This window comes from Copadichromis virginalis, linkage group LG13 (assembly GCF_057382275.1).
Source record: "Copadichromis virginalis isolate Kocher_CV1m ecotype Utaka linkage group LG13, C_Virginalis_male_GT1.1, whole genome shotgun sequence".
NCBI classification, from domain to species: Eukaryota; Metazoa; Chordata; class Actinopteri; order Cichliformes; family Cichlidae; genus Copadichromis; species Copadichromis virginalis.
In genome coordinates, this window is record NC_140630.1 from 10,827,202 (window position 1) to 10,843,335 (window position 16,134).

The window sequence follows — 16,134 nt, forward strand, 5'->3', positions numbered from 1 at the left end:
AAAGAGATGTTAGATCAAGATTAATCAGTAGTGGCAGTTTGCTTGGTGATGATATACGAAAACTGCACACAAATACAGACTAGGCTCTTTTACTGTACTTCGCTCTACTTTTAAGGAATTTTTTGTTCCAGTCAAGGTGCCTCTTTACATTTGATGTTAACTCCTCTTGTCAGTTATTTGCTTTTCTTTGTTTTGATCTCATATCTTGTAGCTTGTTTTAATGTTGCTGTGTTTTTGTCTTGGGGAACGCAACTATTTGTGAAAGTAAACACAGCTTCCCTCAGCACCATTCCTGCCTTTCCTGCCGTTACTTTTCCTCCCTGTACTAAACGTGAGCACACAGATGGGACAGTCAATCTGGCAGCCAGCTACTCCCGCACCTTGGAGTTTTTGCCAAACACTGACCAGTAATGAATCTGCGATAAGAAGCAGAGTATCTGCAGGAGCGGTTGTGTAGTTCTCTGTTATCCACTGCTGCACTGGTTCTCGACTGTTGCGTTGTGGAGTGAGCTCAGGTGTACCTTGAGGTTTTGGTGAAATGTGAAGAAAATTGATTGTAAGAAAGCTGCTGAACAAGTGTCACACTTTCACTCATAAATAGGGTTGCCAACCGTCCCTTAAAAAACGGAATCGTCCCGTATTTCGAAACAAAAGCACACGTCCCGTGTTGAGCTAATAAGGGACGCACTTTGTCCCGTAATACAGTGAGAATCAAAAGTAGTCTATAAATGTTAATGGAATTAACGCTTTGTTTGAAAGCATAATTCCCAGCCCCTCTCCTGCTTTGTGACCAATGAGCTGACAGCACACTTATGACAATTCGAGTATGACAATTCAGATTACCGCTCATCTCATTGGTCGAGGAAAGGTCGCTTGCGGAGAAAATACCGGAAGACAACAGATGACCACAACAAGAAGCATGGCCAACAGGGAAACAAACGCCGACACTGCGGTGCAAGTCTCGGACGACAGTACACCTAAAGCTGGGCAGACACTGTGCGATTTTTTCAGTCACGTTATTCAGCTCCTGCTCAAACTGCACGATTGACTCGCAGTTGGTAGGTCACGATGCAGGTCTCACATTATACCGCCCGATGCTCACACTATACCGCCCGATGCTCTGATGCGACCTGAGTGCTCACACTGTGCCTCCATAACATGAAGGTTATAACAGAAAATCTGTCGCTCGCTCTCTCTGCCTTTCACTCACACAGACACACCACCACCACCAACTTTGCTAAATTGCTAATGAAAAACATGATCAGGCAGCTGTGATTGAGCAGCAATGTAAATCCAACTATTTTCACGGTTGTTGTGGTCGTGATAATTTTGTGATGCCACATCGAAAAGGCTCGGATGAGCTTTCCAAAGTTCTACAAGTTGTGCCTCCATCGCTTGTGTCCAGATCACACGCTGCACAGCCGTGCTGCGCCGTCTTTTTCACCGACGTTTACGTGTTTGCGCGTGAGCAATGTGAGCGGCTGTGGTGAGACCCTCACGAGCGATTGATGATCGGGAGTTGGTCGTGAGGTGTTAATCGCTTCTCGTTACCCCACGTATACTACACGACGCACGATGAAGGCCAAAATCGGTCCGATCACTCAAAAATCGGCTCAAAATGGGCCAAAAATCGCACAGTGTGAGCCCAGCATTAGAGCAGCAATGTTTGTTCCCCTCAGAGAAAGGGAAGAATGGGAAAAGGAAAACACCTGGCTGGAAAAAGTTAATATGGGCATGTGCAGTGAATATCAGCGCTATGTGGCCAGAAGTGTGATAATATAATTTATTTTGTGTAATAAACAACTGCAAGGATAGATGATTACAACAAATAGATGACTAATACATAAAAGTAATACATAGATGAATAATGATGATGAGTTATGATGCGTAATCATGGGAACAAGCGGGTTTACAAACAGGAGCAGCTGATTAGCATTAGAAAAGCTGAAATAATACCTCAGCTGAAGCCAATTGTACTAAATGCACTAAATGTGCACTGTTACAAGAATATTTTTCGTTCTATTGTTTTCTATTATTTTAAGTTAAGCAGGACAGAGTTCTTTTAAAGAAAGATTTACTTATATTCTCAAAAGTTAAGCATGACAGGCTTCTGTTTAAGAAAGAGACCTGTTTTACTGTGTTAATGTTGTCATTTTGAGCTAAAAATAAATGGCTAAATGATAATTTGTTTCACATGTGTTCATATCACAAAAAATAGAATATGCATCTACTTAAATCAACTTCAAGTCAAATGGTTAAAAAAAATAATTTCACACACAAAAAAAGAGCTAGAAAATTCACCACACTGGGAAGGGTGAAGACAACTGGGTTGCCCGGCCCTGGCCACGAGGTGTCCCTTATTTATTTTTCAGGGAGTTGGCAACCCTACTCATAAAGCATGATGGCTATTTGTGGTTTCATAAGTCAAATTAACAAAGAGAAACAGCCCATTTCAGCATATTTTGTTGCACAGGTGGATATGAAATGAACTTTTGTTTTATTTATCGAAAGCGTAGAGAGAATAGTTCTCACAGCTAGTAAATACATCCTGCTAAGCAAACACTGAGTAGAAAATATGTCTTTCTCTGCTGATCTCAGATTTCTCAGACCACCTGATAGACATTTAATCACTGTTTGCAACCAATAACCAATAATAGTTGTAAAAAGTGCCATAGGTTTGGTGTTACTTGCAATTGTATCAAGCTTTGCTTAACACCTCTCCATTTTTGTGGGACTATGCAAATACTGGAGTAGATAAAACAGAACTTTCTGGGGCATTTGGTGCTGGTAGACTTTATTAAACACGGCTGTATCCGCTGAAGGTCAAATCATTAAACCCTCTTAAATGACATTACCTGGCAGTTGAGCATGTGGAGGATTATATATACTTTTTATTGTTAACTCCTGGTTGTAGTTTTAAGAAAGACCAAATGAGTTGGTAAGAGTGCAAGAGTTTTGTAACTGACAGACGTTTTTACCCATTGAAGCCCATACAGTGAACACATCGTGTGAAAAACCACAGCACATGTGAAAGGAGTTTGTGAAAAGCAGGAATTACATTTTCCTGTCTCATTTGTTAAAGCTCAACACAAACGTCAGGCAGATTAAAAAGCAAAACTCTCTCTTATATCCCTGTTTTCCAACCTTAGGTGACACAGTGAAAAATTCCAGATAGACGTGGGGGTGAGAAAGACTTTGGCTCTTGGCATTACTTGTGAAAAACAGAAGTAAAGTATAGACAGAGGAGAGATGGATGAATGGAAGTAGGAGAGAGAGGGATGGAATGAGACAGGAAATGAAAGGCTTTCTCCGGTTTCACTCCCTGTGACCTCATCAGTGTGATCATGGGTTTTATGAGCTTTCCCTCTCGACGCCCACACACCACCTCACACGTGCCAGGACACACACACTCAGTCACACACACTTCAGGCCCTATATTTCATTCCCTGGCTCAAAGACAAACACACGGTACATGTGTTTTTGTCTCTTTGTCTGTTCATTTTCTCACACTCTCTTTGTCAAGGTTTCACATAGTTAATCACACACCAAGATGTTCAAAAAGCTGAGATTCACTTAGAGGCTCTGATATACAAATACTGACAGTGAAGGAAAATGTCTGAAAGTATGAGGCACTTTAAATTAAATAAAACATTAACATAGGCCTCGGCATTAGCTGTGCACACTCTGTGGGCATCACTGAGATGTGGATTTGGCTTTTTGCATTTCATGTCACCAACGGAGCTTAAGCTGGCTTATCCACTAAGTCGAAAGATAAGTGGCAGTGAATGTGTAACCACCTGATTATTAGCCAACAGTAAGTGAAATTAACTTCTGAATAATCTCTAAAGCACTTTTATGCTTCCTCCTTTACCCTCTTCTTTTTTCTTGGGGTCACGTCTCATGCTGATATTCATTTCCCAACCCTGCGCTCTTTAAACAACAGCTATGTCACTTAGATTTCCTAGTCTCCAACACCCTTACCACTTATCTCAATAAAGTGGGTAATGACTTAAGACTGTGTGTTTATTTTAATCAGTATTAAATCTTCTTGGAGTCGAAACGTAGCGGAAGGTTACCAGCAGACGGGGTACTGCATGCCAAAAGAAAAGTCCTGTTAGCACTGATTCCAGCCTAGATAAATATTTTCATAGGTGCCAGGTGTTCACTTGACATTATCCACATATATGTGGAATATAGTAAATTATATTTTGATTGCCTTTCTTTTGTTTTTGCGTGACCACAGTACATAATTAGCACCTTTAAAGTAGACAACTAGAGCATAGCAAAAAAAAATAATAGCGAGAATAAGAAGAGGGGCAGGTGGGAAGGGGAATTTTACATTACACGTTTCTTAAGTTTTATGAATACAGAATAATTTACAGAAGCTTAACACTGAAGGGAATAAAACTGAAGGTTGCAAACTTCAGAGATGTTAACGTAAGCCATCAGCTGACTTAGGGGTACACTACAAAGGAAGTTCAACAAAGTTTGTCTTGCTTCGTGTTAGTTAACTTGACAAAACGTAAAATCCCAGTCAGTGATAATATCATATCACAGCGGTTCTTTTTTCAACCCAGTCTTTGTCCTTCACACTTACATAAAAGGGAACCATTTAATTTTTCTTCCAAAGAAAATAAATTCAGTCAGCGCCACCTAGTCGAACTCTAGACATCAGCAGAGGAACAGATGATGATTTCTAAGATGATGAAAAAAAATATATAACAAAATGAAACACTGGTGCTAAATATGCGACCAGGTTTGGCGCTTATTATTATTATTATTATTATTATTATTATTATTATTATTATTATTATTATTATCATAGATCCAGCTGGAAATGACCTTAAAGCCATTCTCTAGGCTTTTTTCTGGCTCCAGTTCAAACCTCAGTTCAAATGCTTTAGATTGGTTGCATGAATCATATCTAATAAACTGGCACCGGCAAACATACACGTTTAAAATGGTTATATAATACTAGGGATTTGAACTGCTTTTTATTCTTTCTTTTTTTTAACATAAAAATACAGGTGTAACAGCTTCTGAAGCTGTTTAAACAACACTGAAACAGTTCTTTTCTTGTTGGATAGAAATGGGCACATTCCACATAAAGAAGTCCCAGTTAACATTTTTAGCATTTCAGGCATAAATCTAATTGAGTTAATATGTTTATGTGTTTATGGATGTATATGGATGTATATGCTGAACTCTCACCACACACAAACATACACTTTGGTGAATAGTTAGGCAAACACAGATACAGCTCCATATACATGGCTTCCTCCAGAGTAGCACAGTAAGGGATAACAAGGCCTCTTCCTGTTCCCGGGTCATGACCATGGTTAGTGCTTAAAGTGATTGACAGCTGAATGTTTGGGTTAGGCTGCCATCTCTGGGGATTTACTAAAGGCAAAACCTCAAGTGTGGGACACAGGCAAGACATCACTCATATAGAGACCTATGGTGTCAAAGCATGTGCATTCACACAAACACATACAGACAGACTGTCTAGGCAATCCCTCCACATATGACGCACAAACACATCAAACACATATACTGAGAGTGTATGAGTATATCTCACTGACATATCTTATGTTCATCCCACTGGGAACTCAGTCTGAGACCACTGGGAGGAAGGAAGTGGGAACTTAGAGGGAATTCATTCACACTTAAGGTGCAGCATGTAGTGTTACTGGCAGCTCATGATGATTCTCCTTCTTTTTGTTTTTATTTTATCTGAAGTGAGGTGGATAAGTCATTGATTATTTTAATTAGCATCATGTACTGTTGTATCCACCAGTCTCTGTGATTATATGATTTTATACATTGGATTGCCTGCAGTCTCATCTAAAGTACAGCTTTTAAGAACAAAATAATGAGATCTAATGACACCATAGATTTTTGGGTTTTTTTCCTTTTGGGGGGGGGGGTTAAATAGGAACTTTCATGTCCAAGAAAATTAATGGTAAACTAATGGCTACTGATGTCTCATTCTGTTCTGGGCTGTGGGCAACTTTCACTGGAAAATCTGGAAAATCAACAGTTAGTCACGGAAAAAAATAATGTAGATTTTCTACTGGGGCTTTTAATAGTTTGTGAAATTTCACAAAGGTGTTATGGGACTTTAATTTATGGAAATCGATCTGTAACACTAAAATTAATCCTTGAAACTGTCTTAAACAAAGAAAGAAAAAAACAAAAAAGAACAAAAGCAATGTGGTTGTGTCGTAATCATTATCACTTCCGACCACGCTCTGCTACAGCGCAGCTGCTACTGTATTAAGAACCATCTCCTGTCCTGTGTGAGCCCCTTAAGGCACACACAGGGTTTGCTAGATTTGGCAGTTGTTTGTTTAGCTGTGTGTTACAGCAAGCCATTAATACTGAGACCTAATAGTGCTGTCAGTAGCATTAACACACATGGGAGCAATTTCCTTGACACAGATTACACAAGGACATAGGCTCCCAAACTAGTGCTTCCTGGACATGGATTTAACCTGGAGTTATAATCTTAGGGGTGTGGTGTTTATCCATGTTTCAAAGAACATAGATAAACCTTGCAAAATATTTTAAATTAATTTCTAAAAATTAATTATTTTGCAAATTCACTGAAAGGAGATTTTCACTCTCTCTGTCGTAAATTCTGTAGTTTTATTAAAATCATGTTCCAGTTACATTTGATTCTGCAGAAAATCAGCTGCAGCTTACAACTGCAAAAAAGGAAGTAAATAATCACAATAAGCATATTGCAATCAAAGATGACAGTGCTGTCCATATTTCTTTCCATACCAAAGAAACTGAAAGTGGACTTTACTTATTTCGCAACTTTCTGCTAAATTTGGGCACTGAAAGTGGAAAGTCTCAATACTGTCCCTATACCAAAGCACTTTTATGTAATATTCACACGTACACTTACACTCTGTTGGATGCATCAAGGGCAACTCGGGGTTCTGTATCTTGCCCAAGGACACATATAGACAGGAGGAGCTGGGCATCAATCCACCGTCCTTCTGATTGGTAGGTAACCTGCTCTAGCACCTGAGCCCACAAAGTGAGATCATGAAGAATGAAAGAAACCAAGTCCTTTCACAGATGTAGTTGTGCAGCAAAATATCTTTGCAAGCTCAGTAAGTTACAGGTAGCCTAGCAATTAATCTTCTCTTCATTTTTTTTTTTTTTTATCAGCAAATTGTATATTTTGGCACAGTTCTGGATTAAAGGGTCACTCTGCTGTAGCCATGTGTAACTCAGACAGTTTTTCTTTTAGTATGATTATTTTTTGGTTTGATTATTTCATCATTGATTTCTCCTTTTATCCTCATCTGCACAGGACTGTGAAATGAGCCCCTTTCGAGAAGTTTACTGCTTAACAGCTGCAGAATCATCCCCTCTGCATTGTTGCACAGTGCAAAGCGCTCTTATTTGTGAGGCTTAAAGTACACCAACAGGAGATGTATTGATTTGTATCTGGTGAACAATGGCTGTGCTCACAGCAGCTAGACTTTGAAGCGCATTCTCTGAACCCCTCAGAAATGTGTAGAAAAAAGGAATTCAAAACAGTGGGTGGCACTTTTTAAACTCCAAAAAAGCAAATTTTTCACAGATGTGCTGTAAAAGGTAAATAATGGGTTCTTACAGTGCATGTATTGTTGCAGCCTGTAGTCGTGTCTCATATACCGTATATGAGACCTTATTTGCATCCATATTTGAGGATAAGCAGATATAGTTTTAGTCATTAGCCAGTGACACAATTTCAGCTGTCCACTAATACAGATACATTCATAAATCCCAACAACTGAGTAATGAAATGAATTGTTTTTAATTTGATCTTCTGCTTTGCATTCCTTAAAAACCTTGACATTGTTTCAAAAGTTTTCATTTCAGTTAATTTACATATTCATGGTATATCAGCAACCCCCCCCCCCCCCATTTTGTCAGAAAGTGATCCGGCATCTTCTCAGACAGAAAGAAGGACTATCAGCAAAAGCGTGTTCCATGAAAAGTTTTTCTTTTTTTCCACTGTTTGCTTCTGAGGATATTTCCAGTTGTTTTAGTTTATTTTGCCCCATTTTGGTTCATGTGTAATGGTGGAACAACGCTGAACAATTTATTTTTTCTCAGGGGAAAAATTGCATTGTTGGATAAACTCAGAGAGAAGGCCTACAAAGATGGATTTTTAAAACAAGTTTTTTTGTCAAATAAAGAATGAAATGTATACCTTTTCAATCACCAAAGAAGAATGACAGAAGTTTTCATCTCAGATTGCTTTTGGCAAACAAAATCAGTTGCCTGTCATTTTATTGAAAAATTACTTGATTTCTAAAACATGATACGGTTGTAAACAAGGGAAACTTTTTCGGTCTAGCTGCTGCTTGTGATCGACTCAAAATCTATTGCCTCTACAAAAAAAAAAACCACTTCACATAGATATATAACATATGTCTATAGCTATAAAGAGAGAGATGTAGATATAAATTATATATCTACATCTATAGAGACATAGATATAAGCAGACCTAAACATTATTTAAGTTGAAGTAGAAACAATGTTTAGAAAGTTTTTTTTAATACAAGTGAGAATAGAAATGACTTTGTGAAAAAGGAAGCTTGCACAGAACTCTATGCAGTCGCATGAAAAACTAAGTACAGCCTGTGTTTGTGTAGATTGATAACTTGGTTTTCCCCATGACTTTACCAGTCACTCACATTTCTATGGAGGAATTTTGGCCCACTCCTCCTTACAACATCGCTTCAGTTTACTGACGTTTGCAGACAGTCGTTTATGCACAGCTCTCTTACGGTTATGCCACAGCATTTCAATAGGTTTGAGGTCTGGATTTTGGCTGGGCCATTGAAACACTTGCTCTTTTCTTGTTTTAGCCATTCTATTATAGATTTGCTGCTGTATTTGGCATCATTGTCTTGTTTCATGAACCAGTTTCAGCTAAGCTTTAACTTGGCTAGCCTCACACTTAACTCTAGAATACTCTGGTAATCAGAGGAGTTTATGGTCAACTCAACTGCGAGGTGCCCAAGTCCTGTGGCTGCAAAATGACTTATTGATCATCACCCCTCCACCAAAGTGTTTACCAAGTGGTATTAGGTATTTGTACTGATTGACTGATTAGTTTTCACCAAACATCATGCTGTGCGTTATGACAAAAATCTCCACTGGACTTTGTTCCAAAAATTGTGTCATTGTTATTTTGGAAACTTTTATAGAGATAGTCACACTTGCTTGTGAAATAAGAGCACCTGGCTGCCTCCTAATTCCTATGTAAGCAGTAACAGTGTGCCTATTTTCACAAGACTGCATGGAGTCCTGTAAAAACTTTCTTTTTTGCATAACGTATTAATAAAAAGCAAACTATTAGTAGATTAACTCCAGTTTAATTAAATGTTTTCACTTTGTTGTTGTTTGCTTGTTGTGGGATTAGACACAATTTGAAAAGAAAAAATGTTCTAGTGCCAACATAGCAGGGTACATAGCTGCAAGAGACACTTCCACACTAGCATCATCTTATTTGACTTTTGTATAAAAATGTTAACTCACTAACCAGCAATTACCAAGCTACTCTGGAGTGATCAGTAAAAATGAATGTACATTGTTTCTGTTGTTTTTGGTAGCTGCTGCTCATCATGTTAAAAAGGGAATGCAGACAAACAAAAAAGAAAAAAACCCCAAACAAATAAACCAGTGCCAGTTTAATGATATGAAAAATCCCCTTTGACTATGGATGTTAAAGTTTCCACTGGCTACTATAAAGTTATATAGATTTATGCTAAGAGATTTTTTCTTTCTTTCTTCCTCTTTTTTTTTTTTTTAAAGAAATTCCTTGTTGGTTGATTTTCAACAATATCACCTGTGTTTGATGTTTTCCATATTCAGCCAGTAACAACATGAATCGTGTCAGGACACAGTAGATTCGCAGACTGATTTTTCAGTTTTGCTCCAGTATAAGTCTTGCCATGGAAAAGTATCTCAATTCAGCTTTTTGTCTTTTGTTAATTTATTGTACCTTTTGGACAGATAAAAAAAAAAAAAGCTTCAGAATTTGGAAAGGAAAAGGAAATCTCGCCTCCCAAATCACTCACATGTGGATTCATTCCAGTGAAACATGAGAAGGTAATTAAACATAATGAAGATCTATGCAGAACCAAATAGCCTGTGAGGGCTAGAAAGAGAGAGACAGGAAGAGAGAGAACGAGAAAGAGCGGTGCAGGTTTAGAAATTGTCTTGTTATATAGTGTGTGTGTGTGTGTGTGTGTGTGCATATCCTCACCTGCCTGTGGAAAAACCCAGTGGTTTGGTGTGGTTTCCTGGGAATACACTTCCTCTCTGTTCCATCTGTTCCACCACACATCACCCAATCAATCGCTAACCTGATACCCATGCTGTTCATCCTGCCAGCCAATTGGAGGAGCCATTGGTGGTCATGTGATACTCCAGAGACAGTTGGCAGCCCATTTGTAATGTACAGTTAACGGTATAATGGTATTTCTGCTCCACTGGAAACCACTAGAGTTTCTTTGTGTTTCATGTGTGTGTTTTGTGTGTGTGTGTGTCTAATGATAAGTCCACTTTTAGACTCTTCAGGATGGCTTTTATATTCTTTGACAGTTAACAGTATGTGTTGCAAATGTCTGTGTGTTTGCACACAGGCTATATCACGTTGCATTTCTGTCTGCATACTGACTATGCATCATAAGTCAGAGTTGCCTTTTTTACTGATTCTATAGTTGCAGTATACAGTATTACAGTATTTGACACAGGTTTACATATGTGCAAAATGCCTCAAAGGTTTACCTGCCAAAGATTCACGCAAATGAACGCCAACACCTTTGTTGATACTCTGAGACTGGCAACTACAAGATTTTTCTCTTTTTCCCTTAATGTCTTTTTTTAATCCCCCCATTTTTCTATTTAGTGTGCACATGTGCACCTTGGTAGTTCTCTATTTATTTACATAAACAGTGCCTGAATTTCACATCTGAGTCTTTTTAATCAGAACTTGGGCAGTGTTGCGCTGCTGTAACTGACTGTTGTTTCACCCACCATTTCCAAAGCAAACAGGCTGTGATTACAGTTGAGGAGCGTGATCCGTTGTTAATGGTTTTCTAACGGCCTCGGTGACAGTTCTCAGGCTGCCACTGTGGACGGCTGTGATGTTCTTTAAAGAGCAGTGAAACTGGCGTTGAAGACAGCTTTGGAATATGTAACGTAATTAAGAGATATAATAAGATTTGTGAGGAAATGGAACTCTCCTCGCTTTCCTCCGCTTATTCTGAAGAGAGACAGCATGCAGGTACTTGTGCTATTTTTAACTGTAAGCAAACTTTAAGGTACTTTTTAAAAACTGTAGACAGAACAAGGCTTCAGATTCAAAACATATTCTTGACTAATAACACAACCTATTTTACTTCAAAGACAATCCTGAACATTAACGTCGCTTTGTTTGGCAAAACTGCTTTTCAGTCAAAAAAACAAAACAACATTACTACTCATAAATGTTTCCACATTTATGCATTTTTCAGTAAATATTTACATTTTCCCACCTTGACTTATTACCTCACTGTATTTGTAATATACAAATAAATGTCAAATGTTTTAAGAACTGAATAATTCTACTTCTTTTTATTTGTTTTGTCAAATTAACTTACTGTTAATTTGTCAAACTTCAAAAGCTTCAAATGTAAGTGTGGTCAAAACTCTGGTCAGCAAACACAGCTTTGCACTTGACTTGTCTAGCTGCGGTTTCAAAACTTTACAGATATTTTAGTAGCAAAAGGATATTGCCATTGTGCCTCAAACCAACCTTCTTCTGCCAGGTAAAAAAAAGACTTTCAGTGCAGGCACTTAAGCTCAGAGGCCACTGGCATGCACTGGGCACACTCAGTACATTTAATCTGAAAAAGAATTAATTCTTCATAGATGTAAATTTTTTTTTAGGTGGCTATTCAAATGAGTATTTTAGTGTACATATGTGAGGACATGTGGGAAGGTTTTCTCACAGTGGTACTTATGACGGGTTAGAGAGATGGCTGAAGAGAATGGAGAATGAGAACCAGTTATAGTCATCATGCTATATCTGCTCAGCTTCTCTTTGAGTTGCGGTCAGTTCATCAAGAGCCAAGTGGGGATAAGGACAGAGTGTGTGTCCTTGTGCATGCATGCGTGGTAGTCTTTCTGGTGCTTCTGGTAATATGCTTCTTTCTATATGTGTCTGCATGTGTTTGTGTGGTATTGCTGACGGAGAACAGCTTAGAGGGGGCAATCCAGACATGTAAAAGCTGCCAGAATCCTCCACACACACATTTCAACAGGAGCCATCATTAATACTTTAGTCAGAGGCCATCCTGATGTGGGGCCAATTTAGACCCACCACTACACATACATCTATCCCAGAAGTCTCTGCTTCTGTCTGGCCAGCTGGCAAGTAGCGTTGGAGGCACTGGAAAGAGGAGAGAAATCTATCCAATTACCTCTCCTCGTTTTCCTGTGAAGAGAAAGTTCCCAATTTTTCTCCTTGGTTTCATTTTTGCAGCTTTACAGCCTGGTTGCTCAGGGAGGCAGCCTTAGCCTGGAGAAGCGACTTGTGATCACTTCAGTGGACGGGGATGGAAAAATGTGGGCGGTAATGATGAGCAGTTCAGCTCGATTCAACATGCAGTATATCCACAGATAATGTGCCTTTTAGCAAGGCACCTAACCCCCCACCCAACTTCTCCCTAGGGAAAGCAGTTGGCTGTATAGTGCCTATGAAGCATGTGTTTACTGCTTATAGTGTGTGCGCTTATTTGTTCTTCTAGCAGCAAAGCCTCCAACTAAGCGATCGTATCAGTCGTTTGTTTCTTCTGAGTTAAACGAACCGTGTAAGCGTTTCTGAAATTACCCACAATAATGTTTCACGAACTATAAAGACAGAACACGCCTGTGTTCGGACGCAGAAAAGATTGAAGAGATAAAGACAAGCCCTAACCAGGAGAATGGCGTTTGACTCTTGTCATGGTTTGGGTTAAAACACACCCTTTTATAATGTTAAACACATGTGAGCGAACTCATTTCCCAAGGTGCCAAGCTCACCGTATCTCGAGGTGACAGCACCACCGCACACGCACAGGAAAACTGCATGTGTGACGATAGCAAATATGGATACATGAGAACCAAGAAGCCTGTAAATGCCGATGAATGTCTCCAACTGGTTAAGAAGAAAACTGTGTAATCAACTCACTTCTTTTGCCACATTCTCCTATCGCATTATTTGACTTCACCACATTGTAGATTTATCAACTGGTTCATACTACAAGTATAATTTGTAACATAATTGCAATGTCATTGAATTGGAGGGGGGTACAGGAAAACTCAGCTTCCACCAGTGCCTTTCTAGGTTTGTTTTGATTGGTTGAAATATAGAGTTCAGGACATAAGCAGTCTTACATATACTGTATATGCTGTAGGTACAGCGGAATAGATTTAACAAAATAAACATACGTTTGGTGTAAAAGAGTTCAGAACAAGTTGAAATGTGTTCCCAGTCAGTGGCTCTTTATCATGATTGTAGAGTGTACGACAAAACTGAAGCAAATGTTACTGTGTTGCATGCGTTTGCATTGCAGCACTTGGCGAATAACATCTTGGCAAAACTCAATTTAAAAAAATATTTAAATAATTACAAGTACAAAGCCAAGTTTTTGACTGTTATAGATTTAAGTGATGTAGTAGACCAGAGGAATTTGAGGTTGAGCACTTTACATTGTTTTATTGCTGATCAGCTGATGGTAGTTTACATAGTACTGTAACAGAATAAGAAAGCAAAGAGGGCAAAAAAGTTATTTTAAGTAATTTTCATGGCACATATGAGTGTTGAGGGTTATAGGTTATGCACAGGACTACAGTCTTGTTGATGCCTGGGCACATATATCCGCAGGTGCAACAGGAGAAAATATGATAATGTTGTTTTATGACCAAATCGCCTCTGCAAAGACAAACTACGAAAGAGAATAGAGAAATAATTGCATTAATCTGTCAATCTACAAATGTCATCCACCACCTGCCTTGCACGTGTTTATGCATTCATGTCCATATACATGTACTGTGTATTCATGTATGCATGTATTGTATGTTTCATTCTGTATTTTCAGCCCTGGCTTTTTGCCATCTTGTTGTAGATTCAGGAACCCTGTATCCTGGAATGAGGCAATGTGTTTGTCTTCCTTAGAAGTTTGCCAGGGCATGGCTGCATCAAACACAAACACACACATGCACACGCAGTTGTTGAGACTGTAATTCTCTAACTAATTATGTTGGTAGTGGAGTAAATGTGAGCTCAAACTTGGCTTGTGTGACTTGTGATGGATAGTCTGCTCTGAATTCTGGAGTAGAGTTCATAATATTTACCCGGATACCGCAGGAAATGAATGGCTTGAAGCTGGCCGTTTCAATTTACACATTTTTCAGACCTCATTTTTTGGCACTTTCATATAAATGGCTGAGAACATTATGCCTGTCTCCCTTTGTTTTATTTTCTCATTGCTCATACTATGTGACTCTGGGGCCTCCACTTTATATGCTTTTACCAGAGTACAGTAACTAAGTGATTGACTTCCACACATTCAACACTCACTCCATCTACTGTACAAAAGCGTTTGCATTTATTGTATTCAATACAGCAAACACTATCTCTCTGTCAAATATATGCAGATATGCAGCTAGCTGGACTGATCTAAATTCCCACATTAAGGTATTTCATTGAAGAACTCAAAGGGTTAGGTCATAGTTTTACAAAATTAATAGTTTTGACAATCTCCTTTTTCACTTAAAGTTTAACTCTTCCAAAAGCCATACCACTCATTTGCTGCGGTGAAAATAGTGTATTTCTATTGAAACTGAAACATCACTTTTCCAAGAAATCCCTACATTTTTCAAGGAAAGACCCATGTTGGGTTGAGCCACAAAGATGATGAAGTTGTATGATCTGAACAAGGTTGTGAAGCCCAGTCCAGTTAGGTTTGGTCAATGTTAGAATTTTTACAGCAAGTAATTATAATTTATTCCCTTAAATTTCTCTTCATTCATGTGTCATTATTTCCCAAGCTGAGGTTAGCATCTGTTTGGTGTCACATTTTGCATCTTTCTTATAGCTGCAATTACTGACTTCTGTTCTCCTCATCCTCGTCTTCCTCCGCTGTCTCTGAGTGAAATCTGGAAATTTTCTACATATTATTTGTATCACCCTAGTCAAACACGATATTGACTAGTGACTGTGTGCATTTTAACCATAGACTATATGAAAATGGGTGAAGCTACCATAAATTTACCAACTGGTTTGCAGAGTCCTATATTTGAAGCTTTAAAAATAGATGTAAAAAGTGCACGAAGTTTTGGACTATCAAACAGAGGAACACTCAGTAAATTTAGTCTTGAATCTAGCAATTAAGGCCATCAACCCATCAGAAAAGTGTTTTTACAAGGTCACAATTTCAGTGAGCCTTTAGAAATAACCTTCTTTTGCAATCACAGGAGCACAGATGGTAAAGAAAACATGTAGCTTTTTTTGGGTTGGAAAAATTAAGACTGTGCCGAAGTACCTTAAACCTGTCATCTAAGAGCTATAGAAGTCCATGGAAAAATATCTTGCTAACTTGACCTCTGTATGTACTTTCTTGCTGGGTTTATTGGCTAAATCATTTGCCTGGGTTCCTGCATTTTAAAAATAAATCTCGGTGATAGCATGTTTTTATGGAAGCCCGTTTCCGCCACTAAAAAAAAAAAAAAGTATCCATAACTCGAAATTTCGACTTATTAACTCAAAATTTGGAGAAACATAACTCAAATTTTCGAGTTACTTTTCTAAAAATCTTGAGTTAATAACTCAAAATTTCGAGTTAGCTCTGCCAATCAGTAATCTACATGAATAAGGTCACTTTCTTGTACCTGGAAGCATATGGCGCAGAGTAACGCGCACTCAAAACCGGATCACAACAAACTGGAGCTTTCGCAAGTACGTTTGCTAATAGTAACGCCATGTGATTCAGCTAATAACACAAGGATTTCATCATTTTTGAAGCCACGCTGAAAATACTCAGCAATCTGTCCATTCATGACTGGATGTAATACTGGTAGCTTAGCTGTAACATT